We start from the raw sequence: 25439 nt of genomic DNA on the forward strand, positions 1-25439 counted from the left end.
TTGCATTTTGCTGAATTGCAGCTCGTATTTCTAGTCTCCCAGTCAAATGTGGGGAATAATGCCACACTTGTACACTTTTTGCTTAACATTGTTCCATATGTATTTATATACTAGAATGACACTATGGTATGTGTATTTTTCAACTTGTCTTTATAAAGCAGAGTATTGTTGAAAGCCAGACATGGGCTCTAAATTAAAACCTTCCCCACCCAGGTCGATCTCCTCCAGACCATAGATCTAAAGGTTGTAAACTTGATTGCTCAAATGAAGAACATTTGTTTCCAATACTGTAAATTCTCCCTGCTCCCTCTTCTCAAACTCTATATTGGTAAAGTGGTCCCGGTGATCACATTTGGAATGGAATGCAATCTGTTGGCCCTTTACATGGAATGGGGTAAAATAGAAAGTAAAATATGCAAAAAAACACTGGCACTGGCGAATAGTGTCCCCATCTCCTGTCTAAGATTCGAATTGGGCCTTCTCTCCCTTGCTGCCTGGATGGAATGGAAATGGGTATCGATTTATAGGCTGATTCTGGTCCCTCTCAAATCCTCATTGTTTGAGGAAGTTGCAATTGCGTTAGATAATTCAACATCTATTTTTTTTAATAAGTTAAGATTTAGATGTAATGAGACGTTGACTGCGGCCGATGCTAACATCGACACTCTAATCTCAAATCCGATGAGAGTGAAGGAGGCTCTCCATCGTATGGACTGGATTAGGACCATAGCTAAAATGAGGTTGTGCAAACTGTCGTCATCGCCACCTGTAATTGATAAACCTAGGTCAACTAGCCCTAAATATCTAAGGGAATTTTTCCAGATTCAGTGGTACAGATGAATTTTTTGAGATTAAGGGCCTCATCACAAGTTTGGCAGTAACTTCTGCCGCTATTACCGCCGGTGCTATTGGCCCAACCGCCAATCCCCCCGGAGCTATTAGCGCAGGATCACGGGTTTTCCCGGAACGGTTAGTGCCCATTCCCCATTGGGCCCATTCGGGAATTCTTCATTCCCCATTGGGCCCAATGGGGAAAATTTGCGCTATTACCGCCGGCGGATTTACCGCTGGCGGCAATAGTGCCGAAAATCGGGAAATTTGCCTTGGATTTCCCCCCAGCTCAAAGCTGGGGGGAAATCCGCCAAGGCCATGATCTGGCGGACCCTTAAATGCGGCGGTAATAGTGCTACCGCCGCATTTAAGGCTTACCGCCAGACTTGTGATGAGGCCCTAAGATTTAGGTCCTCATCACGCCTAATAGCCCCGGGGGGTTTGGAAGCAGGGCTAATAGCGTCGGCGGTAATAGCGCCGGCGTTACCGCCGAACTTGTGATGAGGCCCTTAATCTCAAAAAATTCATCTGTACCACTGAATCTGGAAATTCCCTTAGATATTTAGGGATAGTTGACCTAGGTTTTTCAATTACGTTACCGCCCAACTCGTGATGAGGCCCTTAATCTGCTCCCCACCAGGGAAATTCTGCATGTCCAACATGGGGATGTTTATACGACAAATTTTTGAGATAAATGCGATGCAAATGTTGCACAAACTATTCGCCATTTGTTGATGGAGTGCTCGGGAACCTGGCACCTTAGAGTATTGACATTTCAAAGGTTTGTTCATGACCCTTACTCTCTTCTCTCGAACACATTCTGGGACAGGTTGATTTCGGGAATGGACATTTTTCTTACTCTGGAGGTGGGCGCTTTGTTAAAGGAGTTTAATCTGACTGTCAATAAGGGAGATATAAATCTGACTGTGAATTGACTCCTTCCACTGAAATGGTATGTGCCCATATGAATCTCCTTTTTTTTATCTTCTTTCTTTCTTTCTTTCTTTCTTTCTTTCTTTATTTTTATGAATTCTTATCATTTGTATGAATTTGTCAATTACTGTTTTAATGTTATGATCTCGAAATATCATTTTATTTATCGAATTGTTTAAAAAGTCATGTTTCCTTTTTTTGCTAATGCACAAATAAATATAAAAAAAAAAGCCAGACATGGAGTAATGAGGGGAAATTATGGGAGGGCATGTAAGTCATGAGTATTTGCCCAGGATGTGGCAAGAGATGTCACAATCCTGGACAGTGGTGCAGTTATTTTCCCCTGATTGTGGCTGCTTTTCACAGGACATATAAAGGACATATGTGGGTGGACAGTGTAACATTTTTCCAGTGTGCAGGCGCAACCCATTGTTTTTTTTTTAGGTTGGCAAGCTCCCTCAAGTATTTGGCTACTAGAATTTTACTCAGGTTGTTATGTTCCTAGTGCAGACTCTTACCCACAAGACACCAAGCACTTGTCTCTTATTGTGATTTTGCTTTCCAGAGAATATTTAACTCCAGATTGCTGGGTTTAAAAGGTGATGACCTTTTAAACTTTATACAAGAGAGAAAGAGATCACACACAAAGTCAATTCACAGGCAGTTCATTTAAAAGTGTGATCAAAACCAGAAACACACATAAAATACAAAACAGTGGCTGTACATTTGCAGCGCAAATCTCGGCAAATTTGAGTTAAAAAATGTTCCTATTTATTTCCATTTGCTAGTTATTTTCAGAAATAAAGTGCATGGTGCAATTAACAGTTATAAAAATGTCCACAAAAGAACAGTTAATTGTTCTAAACACTAATTGCTTAAACTAAAGTGTTACGATGTGATTACACATGGGCTTTGGTAAAGAGGTTGAGCAAAGACAAACGTAGGCTCCAACATTCCAATGCATGTCCTAAAAACATTACACAACACTTACTACCCAAATATGGAAAACAAAGAAACACTTCCCTGTGTGAACAACCGTTTAAGACCCATCACCAAAAATTGACACTGAGTGAAAACAGAACATGGAAACAAAAACAACCAGAATACCAAATCATACAAAATGCAAAGATTGCACATCTCACCCCCCCTCAAAACTATCTACCATTCGGTCATCCGTACTCTCTGTCTCCTCACCTCCCGCGATTCCATCTCTGCCTCCCTTTCCTCCCTTAGCTGGTTTCCCTTTCACTCCCAACTTAAATTTAATTTTCTCTGCTTAGTCTTCAAATCTCTCCATAATCTTGCTCCCCCTTATCTCTCTTCCCTTCTCTCTTTCTACACTCCCTCTCGCCCTCTTCGCTCTGCTGACCACTTCCTCCTCACTGTTCCTCCTTCCCCTTGTGCCTCGTCCCGCTTCCGCTCTTTCCAACTCCTAGCTCCCCTTCACTGGAACGCCTCACCTCTCTCAATCCGCTCTATTCCGAACTTTTCGTCATTCTGCATCTCCCTTAAATTTCTCCTTCTCCATTCCCCTCCATGATTCCCCTCCCCCTCCCCCTATCCTTCCCTTCCCCTCTTTCCCCCACCTTATCAGCTCACTCCTCTGCCCCTCCACTCCATCCTCTTCCCTTTACCCCTCCGTCTCCCTCCTCCTTTTCCTTCCCACTCCTCCCAGTTCTACACCTCCACTCCCTTCTCTTCTGTCTAATTGCTCCACATACTGCTTTGTTGATCTGATTCAAAATTGTATTTGCTTCTATTGTTACTGTTATTTCTGTTATTGATAAATGTATCCTGTTGTTAAAATGTGCTGCGCTTTGGTGTAAAGCACCTTATAAACCTAATACATACAAATAAATACAAATACAAATTTACAACAACAGGGTGTCACCAGAATCACCCTGCAACAATGTAATATAAACATCTGTTCATGCGTCCCATTGCTCGGTGGGCAGACCAATTCATTGCATTCACAAAGACGGCAAAGCACTCAATGCTCGATTAATTATTTATAAAATGAAGAACAATGTAGCAAAGCACTTCGTAACTACACATAAACCACAGAAAATGCCAACTTGAGTTTCGGCTGTTGACACAGCCCTATTAGCTAACAGTGGCCCAGCCTTCATCAGGGAAAAAAGACGTTTGCACTCAGGCAAGTGAACACTCAATGGACCATGATGCAGTTCAAAGTTGACTTAGTACACATTAGTGTTGATTCAACAGGTTCAGCCCGAGTACTCCGCCAGTTTTACGGTACTCTCCATGGACCTCCCGGGTCCACATTACCATGGAGTAAGCTATATGTCCAGGGCAAAGGATAACGCCAGAAGAAGTAATTTCCAAGTCCAGGGAGAGTACCGTAAGACGGGCGGGGTACTTTTACAGATATCTTATATTTATTGGAACATTTCCTCTCTCAAGTTATTATCTGGGGGTCCATTACTTTCTTCCAATGCTATTTTGTCTTGCACACTTTCTTCTTAGGGGAAGGTCAATTTAACTGCATGTGTATATTTCACTTTCAGATATATGTTGACTGAATGTGCATATATTCATCGGTGCCAGCTTTTGATTTTCGCTATGGGGGCAAAAGTACCTGGCCATAAATGATTCATGCAGCCAGTCTTTTTTCTGCCTTCTGTGTGCTGCTTAAATGCAGTTAGTTGGGTTTGTGTGGTGTATGCCAACAGACACCAAGAGGCCGGCCATAAAACAAGGTGCTTAAAGCACATTGCTTTACGGGATTATGTGATGCTTGGCAAATAATTTAATCTCACTGCGCACTGCCTAAAAAAATTAGTGAGTTTGCAAAGCCTACCATCTTTCATGCCTAACAATACCACTGTCAAAACAGATCAAATCCGTCTGTGATTGATGAACGGCTTTCAGTGATGGGTTTCAGGTTTTTTTAAATATAGAGTGGGCATGGCCAAAGGCCATTGCTTGTAGCCTGGTAGTGTTTTACAATGAAGAGTAGGCACACCATGGCCGAAGGCCATTGCTAGATCTCTGGTAGTGTTTTACGATGGCCATGGCTAGTGGTCTGGTACTGTTTTACAATAGACAGTGGGCACACCATGGCAGAAGGTCATGGCTAGTGGTCTGGTAGTGTCCTAAAATATACAGTGGGCATGGCTGAGGGCCATGGCCAGTGGCATGGACAAATATATAAGGTATAATGAAACTCTTGAAATTCAATGAAAAAACTTTAGTTAATGATCAGTTAAGGTAAGAAACATATTGCAACAAAATCCCTAAAAATTCAACGCATTGGGAAATTCAGGACCGGCTTTACTCAGCGCATTCCTGTTGCAAAGCCGAAGAACACATATATTTTATAAGAAAAGGGATTCACCACACCTTATAAAATGGCATTATGTGGCATATAGTATTATAGGGGAGATCAATGGGAAGTCAGTGAGCATGGCCGGAGGCCATATGTAGTGGTCTGGTAGTGTTCTAAAATGGAGGTGGGCTGGGTCGAAGGTCATTGCTCCCACTGGACATGGCCAAAGGCCATGGCTATTGGTCTACGAGTGATTTAAAAAATGAAGTGGGCAAGGCCAGAGGCTGTGCCCACTGCTCATGGCCAAACGCCATGGTTAGTGGTCTGGTAGCATTCTAAAATAGACAGTGGGCTGGGTCGAAGGTCAATGCTCTCACTGGACATGGCCAAAGGCCATGGCTTTTGGTCTGCGAGTGATTTAATAAATGAAGTGGGCATGACCAGAGGCTGTGCCCACTGCCCATGGCCAAACACCATGGCTAATGGTCTCGTAGTGTTCTAAAATGGGTAGTGGGCCCGGCCAAAGGCTTGTGGTCTGGTAGTGTTTTAGAATATACAGTGGGAAGGGCCAAAGGCCATGACATTGCAAATAAACCTTTGAAATTCAAGGAAAAATCTTTAGTTGTAGGGATGTTAAGGTGAGAACTTAATGCCACAAAACCTCTGAACGTCAGCTAAAGCCACCTTAACTTTGCACCGCCTGTCGCATAGATTATGACCACAATGATGAGATCACAGATGACATCCCTGAAGACATCACCTATGACATCACTTGTGACATCAGCTCTCCACTCACCAGTGGCCAGAGTAGAACTCCTGCAAACAGACACACAGGCCGATTCATGGAATAATTAGCGCGGCGCAAGTGGGCAAAAACGTGCGAATCGCAGTGGAATAGCGAAAATCGCAGTGCAATTGCGAAAATCGCACGAAAAGCAGCGCACGTCGATTCATGGAAGGCCGTGCGCGAGAAAACCAGCGGATGTGCGATAAAAAAGTGCACGGCGCACGTTGGCGCACAGGCCATCTAACAGCGTGCGCCAGGTCACAGCGAAAATCGCACAGGCCACAGCGAAATTCGCACATAGCGCGGCGCACGCAACAAAAGTAGGCGGAACACGGGCGTAACACTCGGAATGGGGAACAACTTGCCAAAACGTGGGCGTCACGGGGGAAGTACAGGGCACAAGTGCGCGGAACGCCCACACGCTAGCCTACAACACGTATTCATGGAATAGAATAGGGGAAAAAAGCGCACGCTCAAACCAGCGCACAGGCACAAACACGACCGCCACAAGAAAGCAGGCGGTAGCGTCTCTGCGGCTGTAAGAAATGTGCGCCAAAAGGTGCGCCAACAAATAGCACCTATATACTGCCATGATGAATGTCCCATACTGTGGCCCTCCAGGAAAAATGACGTGCAAAGGGGTACCCACAAACACGGACACCCGCTGACAAAAAATACGTGTGCGTGTATACCGGGGTGCGCGGGAAGTCTAACACGCGATTTCAGCAGGGTACGTGCATCACAGGGGTTCGCGTGAAGTTATTCACGCGATCGGGCCTGGGGGAGCGGGCTACGTGTATTTCAGGGGTTCGCGTGAAGTTTCTCACGCGATCGGGCTTGGGGGAGCGTGCTACGTGTATTTCAGGGGTTCGCGTGAAGTTTCACACGCGATCGGGTCTGGGGGAGCGGGCTACGTGTATTACAGGCGTTCGCGTGAAGTCACTCACGCGATCGGGCCTGGGGGAGCGTGCTACGTGTATTTCAGGGGTTCGCGTGAAGTTTCACACGCGATCGGGCCTGGGGGAGCAGGCTACGTGTATTACAGGGGTTCGCGTGAAGTTCCTCATGCGATCGGGCCTGGGGTAGCGGGCTACGTGTATTACAGGGGTTCGCGTGAAGTTCCTCACGCGATCGGGCCTGGGTGAGCGGGCTACGTGTATTCCAGGGGTGCGCGGGAAGTTCCACACACGAATAGCCTGGGCGCGTGTATTTGAGGGGTGCGCGGGAAGTTCCACACGCGAATAGCCTGGGCGCGTGTATTTCAGGGGTGCGCGGGAAGTTCCACACGCGAATAGCCTGGGCGCGTGTATTTCAGGGGTGCGCGGGAAGTTCCACACGCGAATAGCCTGGGCGCGTGTATTTCAGGGGTGCGCGGGAAGTTCCACACGCGAATAGCCTGGGGCGCGTGTATTTCAGGGGTGCGCGGGGAGTTCCACACGCGAATAGCCTGGGTGCGTGTATTTCAGGGGTGCGCGGGAAGTTCCACACGCGAATAGCCTGGGCGCGTGTATTACAGGGGTGCGCGGGAAGTTCCACATGCGAATAGCCTGGGCGCGTGTATTTCAGGGGTGCGCGGGAAGTTCCACACGCGAATAGCCTGGCCGCGTGTATTTCAGGGGTGTGCGGGAAGTTCCACACGCGAATAGCCTGGGCGCGTGTATTTCAGGGGTGCGCGGGAAGTTCCACACGCGAATAGCCTGGGGGCGCGTGTATTTCAGGGGTGCGCGGGGAGTTCCACACGCGAATAGCCTGGGTGCGTGTATTTCAGGGGTGCGCGGGAAGTTCCACACGCGAATAGCCTGGGCGCGTGTATTACAGGGGTGCGCGGGAAGTTCCACACGCGAATAGCCTGGGCGCGTGTATTTCAGGGGTGCGCGGGAAGTTCCACACGCGAATAGCCTGGGCGCGTGTATTTCAGGGGTGCGCGGGAAGTTCCACACGCGAATAGCCTGGGTGCGCGTGTATTTCAGGGGTGCGCGGGGAGTTCCACACGCGAATAGCCTGGGCGCGTGTATTTCAGGGGTGCGCGGGAAGTTCCACACGCGAATAGCCTGGGCGCGTGTATTTCAGGGGTGCGCGGGAAGTTCCACATGTGATTTGACAGTGTGGGTCCTCCCAGGTGTACCCTGTACACCCTCCACGGCCCCTGCAGGCAGCCCACACCACAGGGGACTACCCTGCATCCCTGGTCATGTCCCGCAGGCAGCCCACCCAACATGGGCATGCCCCCCAGCAAAGGCACATGTCTCCTTGAACTAATGAACACCAACTCATGTCCCCTTGCACCCCCACCCCCCAGCACTGTGGGGCACCTGCCAGCAGGCCCCCACCCATGTCCAACTCATGTCTCCCACCACCCCCACACCCCAGCCACCAGGGGCACCCTCCACCAGGCCCCCACTCATGTCTCCCACCACCCCCACACCCCAGCAGTGCAGGGGCACCCTCCACCAGGCCCCCACTCATGTCACCCACCACCCCCACCCCCCAGCCACCAGGGGCACCCTCCACCAGGCCCCCACTCATGTCTCCCACCACCCCCACACCCCAGCAGTGCAGGGTCACCCTCCACCAGGCCCCCACTCATGTCTCCCACCACCCCCACACCCCAGCAGTGCAGGGGCAGCCTCCACCAGGCCCCCACTCATGTCACCCACCACCCCCACACCCCAGCAGTGCAGGGTCACCCTCCACCAGGCCCCCACTCATGTCTCCCACCACCCCCACACCCCAGCAGTGCAGGGGCAGCCTCCACCAGGCCCCCACTCATGTCACCCACGACCCCCACCCCCCAGCACTGTGGGGCACCTGCCAGCAGGCCCCCACCCATGTCCAACTCATGTCTCCCACCACCCCCACACCCCAGCAGTGCAGGGGCAGCCTCCACCAGGCCCCCACTCATGTCACCCACCACCCCCACCCCCCAGCACTGTGGGGCACCTGCCAGCAGGCCCCCACCCATGTCCAACTCATGTCTCCCACCACCCCCACACCCCAGCATTGCAGGGTCACCCTCCACCAGGCCCCCACTCATGTCTCCCACCACCCCCACACCCCAGCAGTGCAGGGTCACCCTCCACCAGGCCCCCACTCATGTCTCCCACCACCCCCACACCCCAGCAGTGCAGGGGCAGCCTCCACCAGGCCCCCACTCATGTCACCCACCACCCCCACCCCCCAGCCACCAGGGGCACCCTCCACCAGGCCCCCACTCATGTCTCCCACCACCCCCACCCCCCAGCCACCAGGGGCACCCTCCACCAGGCCCCCACTCATGTCTCCCACCACCCCCACACCCCAGCCACCAGGGGCACCCTCCACCAGGCCCCCACTCATGTCTCCCACCACCCCCACACCCCAGCAGTGCAGGGGCACCGTCCACCAGGCCCCCACTCATGTCTCCCACCACCCCCACACCCCAGCAGTGCAGGGTCACCCTCCACCAGGCCCCCACTCATGTCTCCCACCACCCCCACACCCCAGCAGTGCAGGGGCAGCCTCCACCAGGCCCCCACTTATGTCACCCACCACCCCCACACCCCAGCAGTGCAGGGTCAACCTCCACCGGGCCCCCACTCATGTCTCCCACCACCCCCACACCCCAGCAGTGCAGGGGCAGCCTCCACCAGGCCCCCACTCATGTCACCCACCACCCCCACCCCCCAGCACTGTGGGGCACCTGCCAGCAGGCCCCCACCCATGTCCAACTCATGTCTCCCACCACCCCCACACCCCAGCAGTGCAGGGGCAGCCTCCACCAGGCCCCCACTCATGTCACCCACCACCCCCACCCCCCAGCACTGTGGGGCACCTGCCAGCAGGCCCCCACCCATGTCCAACTCATGTCTCCCACCACCCCCACACCCCAGCAGTGCAGGGTCACCCTCCACCAGGCCCCCACTCATGTCTCCCACCACCCCCACACCCCAGCAGTGCAGGGTCACCCTCCACCAGGCCCCCACTCATGTCTCCCACCACCCCCACACCCCAGCAGTGCAGGGGCAGCCTCCACCAGGCCCCCACTCATGTCACCCACCACCCCCACCCCCCAGCCACCAGGGGCACCCTCCACCAGGCCCCCACTCATGTCTCCCACCACCCCCACACCCCAGCAGTGCAGGGTCACCCTCCACCAGGCCCCCACTCATGTCTCCCACCACCCCCACACCCCAGCAGTGCAGGGGCAGCCTCCACCAGGCCCCCACTCATGTCACCCACCACCCCCACCCCCCAGCACTGTGGGGCACCTGCCAGCAGGCCCCCACCCATGTCCAACTCATGTCTCCCACCACCCCCACACCCCAGCAGTGCAGGGGCAGCCTCCACCAGGCCCCCACTCATGTCACCCACCACCCCCACCCCCCAGCACTGTGGGGCACCTGCCAGCAGGCCCCCACCCATGTCCAACTCATGTCTCCCACCACCCCCACACCCCAGCCACCAGGGGCACCCTCCACCAGGCCCCCACTCATGTCTCCCACCACCCCCACACCCCAGCAGTGCAGGGGCACCCTCCACCAGGCCCCCACTCATGTCACCCACCACCCCCACCCCCCAGCCACCAGGGGCACCCTCCACCAGGCCCCTACTCATGTCTCCCACCACCCCCACACCCCAGCAGTGCAGGGTCACCCTCCACCAGGCCCCCACTCATGTCTCCCACCACCCCCACACCCCAGCAGTGCAGGGGCAGCCTCCACCAGGCCCCCACTCATGTCACCCACCACCCCCACCCCCCAGCCACCAGGGGCACCCTCCACCAGGCCCCCACTCATGTCTCCCACCACCCCCACCCCCCAGCCACCAGGGGCAGCCTCCACCAGGCCCCCACTCATGTCACCCACCACCCCCACACCCCAGCAGTGCAGGGTCACCCTCCACCAGGCCCCCACCCATGTCCCCCTGCCCCCAGGTCCTGACGATACACAATCATGGCAGTGATGGGCAGCATACCCAGCACAAACACCCAGGCAAGGATTGCATCCACCCACATAGTGAATGCAATTACATGACACAACCCCAATGGCAAGTATGTAAATGAACACATGTCCGTCACACACACATACACAATGGCTGCAAGTGAATGTCAAAACCCATATCATGACATGTATGAAACCAAAGACAAAATAAGACAAGTGGAAGTAAAAATAAAAAATGTATTAAAGATTAAAAAATAAGTAAACAAATCAAACATACAACTATGTGGATAATAAAATAAATGGTCCATGTTGGAGAACAAAAGTAAAAATCAAAAAACGAAAAAGGAATACAAAAACAAATGTTGACCAAAGCAATATCAAGTAGAAGCAAAAGAATGAAAAACCATTTCCACATGGTGAACACAATAATGAAAAAAAGAAAATGTTCCTTCAAAAAACAAACTAAATACAGGAATGTACCAGGGTCCATGAGCCCAACACCATAAAGGAAACCTACTACTACCTAATGAAAAAAATATATACAAAAAAGTGGCCATTGTCCGAGCGGTCCAAAATAATAAAAACAAATAAAGGAAACCTAACACTAACTAACTATATAACTATATACAAAGGCAGCGGGCAAGTCCTGCGGCTCACTTGTTGATGTTGCTGGCCAGGGCATCATCGAACTCCATGTCGATGTCCTGGAGGCGGGACTCTGTCCTGGCCCCGAGGTCTCGCAGGGATAACCCCATGTTCAGCTCAAACTCCCTGCGAGCTTCCTCGAGGCACTCAGCCCGCCTCAACGCCCGACGCATGGAGAACTCCGCCCTGACCATGGCGAGCCGCTCCTCTTCCGCCCGCTGCCGCTCCGCACCTATCCGCTGGACCAACTGCTCCCACACGGAAGACACCACCATCCCAGGGTTGCCCTGCCCTCCGGCCGATGCCTGCCCCTCTGATCTTGATGGCCCCGAGCCATGATGCCTCCCACGTCGAGCCCGCTGCTGCCTCCGACGCCACTGCCTCTGCCAGCACGACGGCATCCAGGCTGATGGAAACCACCGACGCCGTCGTGCACGTGCCCTGCCCGATGATGCTGTCACATCTTCCATCTGCTGGGGTCCAGTTGCTGTGTTGTCCACCCCTGCTGGACCTCCGACTCCCAACTGTGGCAGGGATGGGATCCCCACCGAGCTGGCTGCATTGGTCGGGGCAGGTCCACAGAGGGCCCTGGTGGCATCTGGGCTGGAAGACGGCAAGGGGAACGACTGGTGGATAGCCTGCACAGAGGAGGAGAGGGCCGCCACATTGTCCAACACATGCAGGAAACCCCCGAACATGGCCGATCCCAATTGGGCCACGTCGGCACGGTGCACTTCGTGATGACGTGCGTGCTCCTCCCGGGAAGCACGCACGGCATCACGAATCACAGCCGTGCGCATCGCGACCCCAATCAGGACCTTCTCCGCACGGCCAGGGGTTCCCACGTCCGCAGGTGGAGGGGAGTCAGGTGACATGGACATCCCCTCTACCTGCAGACAGGCCTGGGACGGGGCATCCCTGCTGGTGCATGGTGGTGCACTCACAGGGTCAGGGACAGCGACATGCACAGGCCCCTCCACGGTGACCTGTGCTGCCTCCTGCCCCTGGCCCTGGACTGCACCACTTGCACCAGCAGGGATGCCCCCACCAGGCCCCATGTGTGCCCCAGTGGCGGCCTCCTCCTCCTCTGTGCAAACCACCAACCTGGATGGCTCCTCACCGTCTCCCACCGTAGCAGGCCCCTGTGGGGGCTCACCCACCCCTTCCGCTGCAGCCGTGGGGGCATCCCCGCCGCCTTGCTCCACAGCGCCGTCTCCGCCCTCTTCTTCACTAGCCGCTGCGTAGAGGGAGACAAAGAACACAAGCATCAGGGCACTGTACAATGGTCCCCTAGACAGGAAGCAATAGCAGATGAGCACCACTGTCAAAGTACACTTCCATCATGTCCCTCCACAACACATGGGTCAGTCCAGGCAAAACACACACAGTAACAGGCATGGTGCATGCCATGGACATTTCCATGCATGTCCAATGGACTCTTGAAACATTCAATGATATGTAACTCACATGCATCATGGCTCATGCCTATCACATGCACACACTTCACCTCAGTCACATCCATCTGGCCCCTAACACACCAAACACAGCGGATACAAGGGTAATTTGGCTGCTTCACTGAATCTGTGCATTGTCACACACATGTGTCATGCATCCATGGCATGCACAAGTCACAGACACGCAGGTCAGGCACACAGACATGGCTACCATATATGTACCTGGCATCAGCACCCATCCCTCACCCCCACCCATGTCCAGGTACAGAGACTGGCATGCTCTCATGTTCAAAATCTGCATAGGGCTCCCCATGCGGCATTTCAACACATGCAACAACCATGTGGATCACACATCACTGGTCGCACATGCATTACCATGATGTCCCTGCACACATACATGCATACATGGCCTATGGCACACATACAGGCAAGTATCATAGAACCAGCACACCGCAACATGCCCTGTCTCACACAGTAATGCTTGGACACTTACCGCTCAACTCCAGACGGGCCTCCCTCTCAAGGATCTGGGCGTGGAGCGCTGGGCGTACGCGTTCCAGGACCCTCATCTGGATGGAACTCATGCGGCCCCGGCCCCCCTCCACGAGGCGCCGGGCCTTCACAAGGGTCCTGGACCTCAAGTCCTCCCAGCGCTTCTTGATCTTCAGGACGTCGCGGGTTGCCACCCCCTCCGCGTTGATGGCAACCACACAGTCGGCCCAGATCCTCTGCCGTCCTTCCTTGCTGGCGCGGGACGATCCAAAGAGGGCATCATACTGCCCCAGGACATGCTCCACCAGGACACCAACTTCGGTGACAGTGAAGCTGGTGCCCCTCTGCCCCTCTGGCCTGGGGTTGCCACTGGTGCCAGATGTGGAAGTGCCCGACATGGCAACCCCAGAGGCAGGTGTGGGTGGGCAACTGGGTCCTGGGGCTGGGCTGTGGAGCGATGTAATCCCACTCGGGAGTCTTCAGTTCCAGCAGGGGTGGACACAGCAACTGGACCCCTGCAGATGGCTGATGTGCAGGCACCAAATGGCAGGGCACGGTGGCAGCAGGCAGGCAGGCAGGCAGGCAGCAGCAGATGGCACGTGGGAGGCTGCTCGGGGCACTGGGGGGCAGTAACTCGGCCTTCTGGGCAGGAGCGTGGTCTTCCGTGTGTTTTCGCGTGGCCAGCTTGATACGGAGTGATTTGGCACGTGAAAATCCTGCACGTCAGCGTGAAATCCGAGGAAAGGCCCTTAGCGCGTAAGCGGTCAGCACGCATACGCGATTCTATTGGACCAGAGTCCCTCAGCGCGTAAGCGCGTCTGTGACGTGACCCGCACGGGTGTTCCCCACTCAGCACGTGATGACGGGGCACACGTGGAAATACTGCACGTCAGAGTGTCATCGCGTGTAATTGGACAAAAGTGCGCGTACACGCGATTGGCCTATGTACGTGTATTTAATGGGTGCGCGGGCACTTACACACGCAAGTACATCAGCGAACCTGTATCCCGTGGTGCGTGTGAATTTCCACACGCTATTGGACTGGGAACTGGATTCCAGGGGTGCGCGGGTCACACGCTGTATCCCGTGGTGCGTGTGAATTTCCACACGCTATTGGACTGGGAACTGGATTCCAGGGGTGCGCGGGTCACACGCTGTATCCCGTGGTGCGTGTGAATTTCCACACGCTATTGGACTGGGAACTGGATTCCAGGGGTGCGCGGGTCACACGCTCGCCTAGAACACGCGCAAAGCATAAATTTGCGGACTTTAACAATAACAAGCTCAGACGCCAGGATGAACATACCGTTCCTAGCAGCAGTGGCAGTGGGCTACCAAAGGAGGAGGAGGAGGATAGTCAGGGCCAGAATATTCACACCCAGAACCAGCCTTTTCGGGATGCCTGATGACCAGGTGTATGGGAGGTACAGGTTTCCACCACACATTATACTGGACCTGGTGAGTGAGTGGGAGGATGACCTCACATCACCCACCCTGTGCTCCCAAGCACGCAGCCCCCTGGAGAAGGTCCTCAATGTACTGCACTTCTTAGCCACTGGATCATTTCAGCGGACAAGTGCCATAGTGGGTGGGGTGTCCCAGGCCACCCAGTCACGCTGCCTACACCAGGTCTTGAACATCATCACTGCACGCCCATCAGTCCGCAGGCACATATACCTGCCCAGAACACCTGCAGAAAGGCATGCTGCCGCCCTGGATTTTTACGCTGTGGCACGATTCCCCAAAGTGCTAGGTGCCATCGACTGCACCCATGTGGCTCTACGTCCCCCCAGGGCATCTGAGCACATCTATAGGAACCGCAAGCACTGGCATTCCATCAACGTGCAGGTAGCATGTAATGCCAAGGGAATCATCACCTCAGTATATGCCAACTATCCCGGCTCCACCCACGACAGCTTCATTTACCGAATGTCCACCCTAAGCCGGGACCTAGAAGCTGGGCGGCATGGCGATACATGGCTGCTTGGTGAGTATGTATGCCACTGCACATGCATGCATGTTGGATACTGAGCAAGGTCACAACCCCACCAATGATACCAATCACCACCTCCACAGGGGACAGTGCCTACCCTCTCAGCCCACACATGATGACGCCAATTCGGAACCCCACCACGCCACCCCAGGTAAGATATAACACAGCCCACATTACAACCAGGGGCATAGTGGAGCGCACATTCGGAGTGCTAAAGTCACGCTTTCGCTCCCTTGACCGTTCTGGCGGGCAGCTGTTATACGCTCCCCCAGTAGTGTGCAGGATCATAGTGGCAGCATGTGTCCTGCACAACGTTGCAACACGCCGGGGCCTGGCCGTGGACATGGTGGTGGCCCCACATCCCCAACCACATGCACAGCCGCTGCGCATGGGAGGGGAAAGGGCACGGGGGAGGCAGCCCGTACACAGCTAGTGGCTAATTACTTCACATAGAAATCACACCCCTGTGGAGTGCACACTGCCCTGGCACATTCCATCTGACAATCAATGATGACTCAACCTGACACTGATCCTGAATGTCTGGAGAATGAACCGGGAATACCATGTCAGCCTGAGATTGTTCACCTGGAAGTGTCACAATGTGTGCATCCCTAGCCACACAGACACCACCAATGCAGTTTTGTGAAGTTACACATTGAAGCAGCTAAAATGAATACCCACTTGCAAAATGCAACAAGAGGACAGTGCCATGTCAGCCAACCCAACCCCAGCACCGCCACACGACACACCGTGCCATGTCATGCTAATTGCAGGTAAACAAAGTAATCCCCACAACATGACATCAGTCTCACTATGTACAGTGGCACTATTAGAAACCTGCAACACCTGAAATGCTCACAGCAATGCCGGACCAACAACATACTTGAGCACGTACTACCATTAACATGACATCACAAATGTTACATATTAGTAGTCTCACCACCTGGAAATGCCTGCACTCCCACCACTACCAACTGTGCAGTGTTGTCGCCATGTAGAGTTGTAGGTGCACTGCTGCCAACATGGACCCCATCTCCAGACTAGAGGTCCTTGTGTGGACATGAGGAAGGGACCTGCAAATTGGGAGGTAGACACAGAAGAAGAGTTACACATCAATGCAACATGCAGTGTACAACACAACAGCAATATGCACTAGGAATGTATACACAGTATTGACTACAGACTGCCCACACAGCTCATGGGAGTCCAACGTCACTGTGTAATTCACTGTCACTTGGGCACACCCTTTGCAAGCCCATGGAAACGGGAAGCAGGAGGGGTGTGTGTGACTCAAACCCAAGCATCTGAACCAAATACATTACAAGCCTGCATGTGCCCAGCCACAATGCAGCGTATGCCCACAGGAACCACGGAAGCCAACAGATCGTCCCAAAAAAATTGGGAATAAAAGAAATCAAAATAAAAATAAAAATAAGAAACAATCAAAAATGGCCATTGATGGGCCCGGGGGGGTTGGGGAGGCCACCCAGGAGGTCCGAGGACAGGATGCACACCAGAACCCACCTGCGTGGATCCTGGGAAGATAAAACACCTCCATGGGCTCATGGCCCACACGGCTACCCTATTGGGGGAGTATCACTGCTGTCGCTATTATCACCCTGTGCAGCTGCATCCGGAGGTGGTTGCACTATGGGAGGCAGCCCACGCAAGGCCCTAGTCTGCTCCTCCATGGCTGCAAGCATGCGGGTGTGGTAGGTCTGGTTCTGGAGGATGAGTGTGCGGAGGTCCCCATGCAACAACTCACGGGATGCCCGGACCTCCGCCCTCGTTGCCTGCATCTCAGCTGAGAGCGTACGGGTGAGACGCTCCAGCTGCTGTTCTGTCCTTTGGTGTGTTGAAGCCTCAAGCTCAACAAGAGTCGTCCTGAGGTGAAGGAGCTCCTGCCTCAGGGCTTCCCTGTGGCCCTGGGACTCAATGGAGATGGCCTCCTGCAGAGTCGCCAGTGCCGCCCGCCTGTCCCTGTTGGACCCCAACATGTCCTCCCTGTGTGACTGGCAGATGGAGTCGGTTGCCTGCTCTAGTCGCTCCATCAGCCTTTCTGGGGGGACAATGGAAGTGGCCACCCTATCCATGGCCTGAGCCATCATCTCGGATGATGCAGCCTGTTGGGTTGCCATACCGTAAATGGATTGCTCCCATGCGGTATTGCCGGGTGGCGTACGGCCACCACGTCGGCGGGCACCACACCTGTCTGGGGCAAGGCGAACTGCGCCTTGCTGTGCCGGCACTGCCTGAGGCTGCAGGACTGCATTCCCCCTCTGATCTGCTGGCCCAGGAACAGGATCAGATGTCGCGGAGTGTGACCCTGCATCCGTAACCACCGAAGGCGTAGCTGCCAACACTGACATCCCCATGGAGGGTTCTGACCCTGGTGCAGGTGGGTGAGACAGAACAGAATCCCTCCCTGGAACACTCACCTGCGACGGCACGTAGGTCTCATCCGAATCAACACCTGAGTACAGCTCGGGGGAGGTGCAGCCAGAGACACCCCTTGAGAGCACGACCTGCAGCACTTGTGGGTTCTCCCCCACCACCACACCACGTCCCTCACTGGTGGTTGGTCGGCCCTCGGACCCCTCCTGGGTCTGCACCATCTCCACAACCCCAGCAGTATCAGGTGCGTCTTCCCCTGCAAAGACATGAAAACAAAGAAATGGAAACAGGCATTAGCACCATGGCACACAATGAGGGCTGAGAAGCAAGAGAACCAGTACTTGATTGACACATGTCCCACATGACTAAAACCCTCCCATGCATGCACCCTCACTGCGTATGAAGTGCAGGCAAATGGCACACACTGATGACACCAAGATGGAAGATGAACACATTATCTGCATGCTGCCTGGCAGTGCCATCACACATTGGCCTGTGATTGCCAGGTGAAACACACATGCCATCACACAGATGGCATGTACCATTGCTATTGAGTGAAGATGGAGAGGAGGGCAGCACCTATTCATTCAGTCCAGTTCCCGCATGTAATTGCTTTTCTAATTCTAACAGGTCAGATTTTTCACCTGGAGCTGCCAGTCTGAAATGGTCCAATTGCACAGGGACATGTGTGTACAAATGATATCCAGGTAACAAAGTCACTCCACTTTACCATACCCATGTCAGACATGTGACTAGTGGACAGCGACATGCCTAGTGAAAGTGGTGGAATGCAAACAAACTGACTGAATGAACAGTGAAAAATAAGCAAATATGTTGTGGCAAGGTGACACTTCAAGGGCAACTGGCGTGCAGTTGGGCTAGATGTCTACTGTTGGCAGAAGGGATACTGCTATGGCCAAATGCAGCTGCGCAGGAAGTATTGCATGAAGCACATGGCTGACCCATACGACTCAGGCGCACACACTCTCACCTGGCACACAAACAGAAGCCCTCACACACACACCATGCACATGTATGACACACACATGCATGTGCACTCACCGGACAATGCCTCGTAATCAGCCAGATCTCCCACGCCTTGGATCTGTTCCTCCGTGACGTAGGTCCCAGCGACTGACTCATGTGGAGTGAGTTCCATGTCTACTACTGGAGACCCACCTCCAGTCACTAGAGTTGCGGCATGACTTGAGGCCAGCTTACTCTTTGCCCTGCGCTTTAGGTATTCCAGCGCTTATAGCAATCATTGGCTGTGCGCCTCACGATTCCAAGGGCACTTACGATGTCCGCAACGGTCTGCCAGTGTGCCTGGCGTTGTGCAGGTGTGGTCTTGGATCCTGCAACAATGACCATCTCGTTGTCATGTCCGGACACATACTCGACAAGTGCATTCAGTTCGTCATCCGTGAAGCTGGGCTTCCTGGACGGGCCGGACTGTGTAGCCGTGTCTGGGGCATCAGCCTGTGCCGGACGAGCACTCTTCCTCTTCCGCTTGGAAGGTGGTGGTGATCCTGAGTGACCTGCGCCGCTCTGGACACTAGGGGCAGGAGCCCTGGTGGACTCTGTATCAGGAGTGTGGGATTGCACACTCAGCATGGGAGTTGGTGCAGGCATTGGCTCTAGTGTGATGGTGTCAGGGGGAATGTCAGCAGCATGGACTAGGACCGACACTGTCCTGGCTGGGTGTGTGAGGGCTGGGGTGGATGGAGCCGCAGCTGCCCCTGCAGCCTCTCCGCCCTGCCTCCTTGGTGCAGCAGATGACCTTGCTGCCCCAGATCCACGTGGCATGATGGCATCAACGTGCACCAGCGCACGTGTCGTAGCCCTGCTGACCTGGAAGTCAGCCATGGAGTCAGCCAGGTCTGGTGCCACAATGGGCTGGTCCAACAAGGGCTGAGCATGGATGGTGTCAGCCACATCAGCCTCAATGGGAGGAGGGGAGGGGGGGGGGGATTATGGGTGCCCGTGACTGGTCCTCCACACATGGGGGGACAGGCTCACCCTGCAAGTTACGACCACGTCCCCTACCGGATCCACCACGGCCACCACTTGTGGCTCTTCCACCTTTGCCACCCTTACGGAATCCTCGCCTCCCAGCCATGGCACTGATGTTAATGTGCGTATGGGAGTGGATGTAGACTATTGTCCTGGGCAATTGGGGGTCAAAGGGGTTGGGTACCAGATGGTAATTGTACCCTAGTGCTCTAGCAAGGCTGAATGTAACCCCTGGGGAAAGATGACGGGTCACGCAACGCACAGGATGCCCAAAAAAGGGAGATGACGTGCACGCAACCCCTCCTAGACCACGTGTGCAGAAAGAAAAACCTGCACTACGCTGTGGCACCCAGAAACACAAGAATGAACGTATGCGTGTCACACGCAGCCTAGAATGACCTCTGAAGGGGTAGGCTACACACGGGGCAAGCACAGATGTTAGATACGTGCGTGACTCACCGTCTGCCTGGTAAACGAGCGTGTAAAAGGAGCACGTTTGGTTGGCAACACCCCCGCCAAAAGAAGATTTGTACGCTGTCTGAGGAGACAGGACAACAGTAGAAGGGAACACTGTTTGAGGGAACAGGCCCAGGTAAACCAGTAAAAGCGAAAGAAGAGAAAAAGCTGTCAGAGGTAACAGGGAATACGAACTTGAAACGCCGTGAAGTAAATCGCGCGTGAAACGACAAGAAGTACAGAATTCACCCACTCGCTCTCCACGAAAAGCATGTACAAGGAAGTGGTGTTCTACGCGTACCTTTTATACAGGCACACACGTCCAGCGTCACTTACGCGGCATGTACGCGCTAGGGCCATTTCCACCAATTACACGCTTTGTCACTTCTGCGTGTAGGGACATTTCCTCCAATTACACGCTTTGTCACTTCTGCGTGTAGGGCCATTTCCACCAATCACACGCGATGAGACTCTGACGTGCAGTCTTTCCACGTGTGCTCTGTCATCACGTGCTGTGTGGGAAACACCCGTGCGGGTCACGTCACAGACGCGCTTACGCGCTGAGGGCCTTTGGTCCAATAGAATCGCGTATGCGTGCTGACGCGCTTACGCGCTAAGGGCCTTTCCTCGATTTTCACGCTGACGTGCAGGATTTTCACGTGCCAAATCACTCCGTACCAAGCTGGCCACGCGTAAGCACACGGAAGACCACGCTCCTGCCCAGAAGGCCGAACTACTGCCCCCCAGAGCCCCGAGCACGCTCCCACCTACCATCTGCTTCTGCCTGACTGCCTGCTGCCCACGTGCACTGCCATTTGCTGCCTGCACATCAGCCAGGGGTGCTGTTGCTGTGACCACCCCTGCTGGTACCGAAGACTCCCGACTGGAATTCCATTGCTCCACAGCCCAGCCCCAGGACCCAGTTGCCCACCCACTCCTGCCTCTGGGGTTGTCATGTCGGGGCAAACACCATCTGTGACCACTGACAACCCCCGGCCAGAGAGGCAGAGGGGCACCAGCTTCAGTGCCACCGAAGTTGGTGTCCTGGTGGAGCAAGTCCTGGGGCAGTATGATGCCCTCTTCGGAAGTTCCCGCGCCGACAAGGAAGGACGGACTCGGATCTGGACTGACATCGTGACTGCCATCAACGCGGAGGGGGTGGCAGTCCGGGACTTACAACATGTCAGGAAGCGCTGGGAGGACTTCAGGTCCAGGACCCTGAACAAGGCCCGGCGCCTCTTGAAGGCAGCGGATGCCAAGGGGCGCCGGGGCCACTTGTCGGAAGAACAGATGGGGGTCCTGGAACGCATATCCCCAGCGCTCCACGTCCAGGTCCTGGAGAAGCAGACCCGTCTGGAGTCGAGCGGTGAGTGTACATGCATCCTGATTGTGAGCAGTGCGTGTGGTGATTATTCGGTATTGTGCAGGTTGCACATCTGTTTGTATGGGGTCGAGTATGGGTGGGGGTGTACATGGCCGTGGGGCTGACACATGCGAGGGCTGTAATGTGTGAGACATGGATGGTGCTTGTGTGTGTAGGCTTGCATGGCAAATGCAGTTGTGCGTGCACACATGTTTGTATGTATGTGTATGTAAGTAGACATGTCCGTGATGTCACGCATGTATGTTGTATTGGGCTGCATGTATGAGCACTGTGTACATGTGCATGTGTGTGTATTTGACAAGGGTGCAACAGTGATGCAACATGGATGCATGTGACTGCGGTATGTGTAAGCCTGATTGGCAGATGTGACATGGATGCCCGTCTGAACAGTGCGACACTTGGCAGAGGTGTACACATGCATGCAAGTGTGGTGGTGTGTGTACATGTGTGGTGCACTTCCTGTGTTGCATGTGATGTCTGGGTCACCTTTGGCTGCTCATGCTGTTGTATGTGTATGGATGGTGGTGGCAGTTGCGATATGGCTGTGGTATGGCTCATGTGTGCGAGTTGCAATGACATGTGTGTTGGGGATTGTGATGACATGTCTGAGGTTTGCCAATGCCACTCATGTGCAACTGTCATGTGTGTATGTGTCCATTGTACAGTGCCCTGATGCCTGTGTTTTGTTTCTCCCTGTCTGCAGCGTCAACTGATGAAGAGGGAGGAGAAGGTGCTGTGGAGCACAGCGGCGGGGATCCGACCGCCAGCCGGAGACGCAAGGCCCGGCTCCCCTCCCGTGTTGTCATCTCGTCGGGGAGTGAGGAGTCCGGTGCCGCGTCCCAGGCCGCAGCTGCCGGGGGGAGGTCCAAGAGGCGGAGGTTGGAGTTGGACTCCTCGGCAGCAGAAGGGGCAGCTGGGACCCCACAGGGCCCAACAGGGGAAGATGGCACGGAGTCATCCAGGTTGGTGGGGGGTCTGGTGGAGGAGGAGGCCGTGCAAGCACCAGAGACGGGGTCTGGAGGTGGGGATCCCACTGGTGCTAGTGGTGCAGTCCAGGACCAGGGACAGGAGGCAGCACAGGCCGCCGCGGAGGTGCCTGTGTGCAATCCTGTCCCCGATCCTGTCCCTGCATCATCTTGCACCAGCAGGGATGCCTACGTCCAGACCCGTTTCCAGGCAGGGGATGAGCTGACGTCAACTGGCCTTCCTCTGCCTGCGGACATGGCTATCCAGGTCCGGGTTGAGCCTGTCCTGGCTGGTGTGGCGTTGCGTCAACGGGCCATGCGAGGTGACCTGCAGTCTTTTCATGGAGAGACTGCACGTCATCTCGAATGGCTCGTTGACCACGTCAGCCTGCTGGGACAGGTCACCCAGACCGGATTCCTCCGTCTGATGGGGCTTGTTCCGACCCCCTCCTCAACTGGACCCCCTACGCGCCAGTCGTCCTCTGTGCCATCTTCCCACCCATCAGTCACCTGGGTGCCCTGTGGAGCTGCCTCTGACAGTGCGGCCAGGCTGGTGGAGGAGGCATCCCTGCCACAGTCGGGAGTCGGACGTCCAGCAGGGGTGGCCACATCAACAACTGCACCCCAGCCGGCGGAGGATGTGCAGGCAGCAGGAGGCAGTGCACGGGCAGAGGCAGAGCAGCAGCAGCAACATGGTGGGAGCCATGAAGGCTCGGGGCCTTCGACATCGGAGGGGCAGGCATTGGCCGGAGGGCAGGAGGACCCAGGACAGAGAGTGTCTTCCGTGTGGCAGCGGTTGGGCCACGCCATAGGTGCGGAGCGGCGGCGGGCGGAAGAGGCGCAGCTCACAATGGTCAGGGCGGAGAACAACATGCGGAGGGCCCTGAGGCGGGCCGAGTGCCTCGAGGCAATCCGCAGGGGGTTGGAAGAGGACACGGCGTCGTCCCTGCGGACCCTCGGGGCCATGGAACTGGACCGCCTCCGGGACATCGAACAGGAGTTCGATGATGCCCTGGCCCGGAACACCACGGAGTGAGCCGCTGGACTTGCCCGCCGCCTTTGTATATAGTTCTTTAGTTTTAGGTTTCCTTTGTTTTTTCTTATGATTTGGAGTCGACGGACACTGCTCCACTTTTTGTATATAGTTGATATTTAGGTAGGTTTTTTAGGAGGTTTCCTTAGTTCAGTTGTGATGATGGACCCTTGTTATTTTTGTACATAGTTCTTTGTTGCATGGAGAGTTTTTACATTTCACTTTGGACAAAATTTTATGGATTTGATTTTCTACTTTTGTGTTTTTATGCGGACATGCAGCTTATTTTTTCACATTTACATTGTAGTTATTTTTCTTTCTTTACCATTCGTATTTTTGTCCAATACATTTTTTTTTCCATTGTTCACTGTGTGGTTTCATCTCATTGGTTTCATGCATGTCATGTTGTGTGTTTTCCCATTCAATTTGAAAATCTGTGTGTGACGGACATGGGTTCATTTGCTTCATGAACATTGGGGGTGTAACATGTGTTTTCATTTCCATGTGGGTGAATGGGTTACTTGGTAGGGCTTTTTGGCTGTGGAGGCTGACCATTACGCACATGATTGGGGATTGTGAGGACCTGGTGGGGGCTGCACATGGTGGCAGGGGGGTGGGGGTGGTGGGAGACATGAGTGGGGGCCTGGTGGGGGCTGGCCATGGTGGCAGGGGGGTGGGGGTGGTGGGAGACATGAGTGGGGGCCTGGTGGAGGGTGACCCTGCACTGCTGGGGGGTGGGGGTGGTGGGAGACATGAGTGGGGGCCTGGTGGAGGGTGACCCTGCACTGCTGGGGGGTGGGGGTGCAGGGGGACATGAGTGGGGGCCTGGTGGAGGGTGACCCTGCACTGCTGGGGGGTGGGGGTGGTGGGAGACATGAGTGGGGGCCTGGTGGAGGGTGCCCCTGCACTGCTGGGGGGTGGGGGTGGTGGGAGACATGAGTGGGGGCCTGGTGGAGGGTGACCCTGCACTGCTGGGGGGTGGGGGTGGTGGGAGACATGAGTGGGGGCCTGGTGGAGGGTGACCCTGCACTGCTGGGGGGTGGGGGTGGTGGGAGACATGAGTGGGGGCCTGGTGGAGGGTGCCCCTGCACTGCTGGGGGGTGGGGGTGGTGGGAGACATGAGTGGGGGCCTGGTGGAGGGTGACCCTGCACTGCTGGGGGGTGGGGGTGCAGGGGGACATGAGTGGGGGCCTGGTGGAGGGTGACCCTGCACTGCTGGGGGGTGGGGGTGGTGGGAGACATGAGTGGGGGCCTGGTGGAGGGTGCCCCTGCACTGCTGGGGGGTGGGGGTGGTGGGAGACATGAGTGGGGGCCTGGTGGAGGGTGACCCTGCACTGCTGGGGGGTGGGGGTGGTGGGAGACATGAGTGGGGGCTGCCCATGGTGGCAGGGGGGTGGGGGTGGTGGGAGACATGAGTGGGGGCCTGGTGGAGGGTGACCCTGCACTGCTGGGGGGTGGGGGTGGTGGGAGACATGAGTGGGGGCCTGGTGGGGGCTGCCCATGGTGGCAGGGGGGTGGGGGTGGTGGGAGACATGAGTGGGGGCCTGGTGGAGGGTGACCCTGCACTGCTGGGGGGTGGGGGTGCAGGGGGACATGAGTGGGGGCCTGGTGGTGGTTGACCCTGCACTGCTGGGGGGTGAGGGTGGTGGGAGACATGAGTGGGGGCCTGGTGGGGGCTGCCCATGGTGGCAGGGGGGTGGGGGTGGTGGGAGACATGAGTGGGGGCCTGGTGGAGGGTGCCCCTGCACTGCTGGGGTGTGGGGGTGGTGGGAGACATGAGTGGGGGCCTGGTGGAGGGTGCCCCTGGTGGCTGGGGTGTGGGGGTGGTGGGAGACATGAGTGGGGGCCTGG

General features: G+C 55.1%; 1 protein-coding gene across 3 annotated transcripts in view; it reads right to left on the reverse strand.

Moving 5' to 3' along the window:
* PTPN7 (protein tyrosine phosphatase non-receptor type 7) overlaps positions 1 to 25439 on the reverse strand; it is a 460997-nt gene that overhangs the window by 231328 nt on the left and 204230 nt on the right. The window lies entirely within an intron of this gene.

This window comes from Ambystoma mexicanum, chromosome 13 (genome assembly GCF_040938575.1).
Source record: "Ambystoma mexicanum isolate Mex_15411 chromosome 13, UKY_AmexF1_1, whole genome shotgun sequence".
NCBI lineage: Eukaryota > Metazoa > Chordata > Amphibia > Caudata > Ambystomatidae > Ambystoma > Ambystoma mexicanum.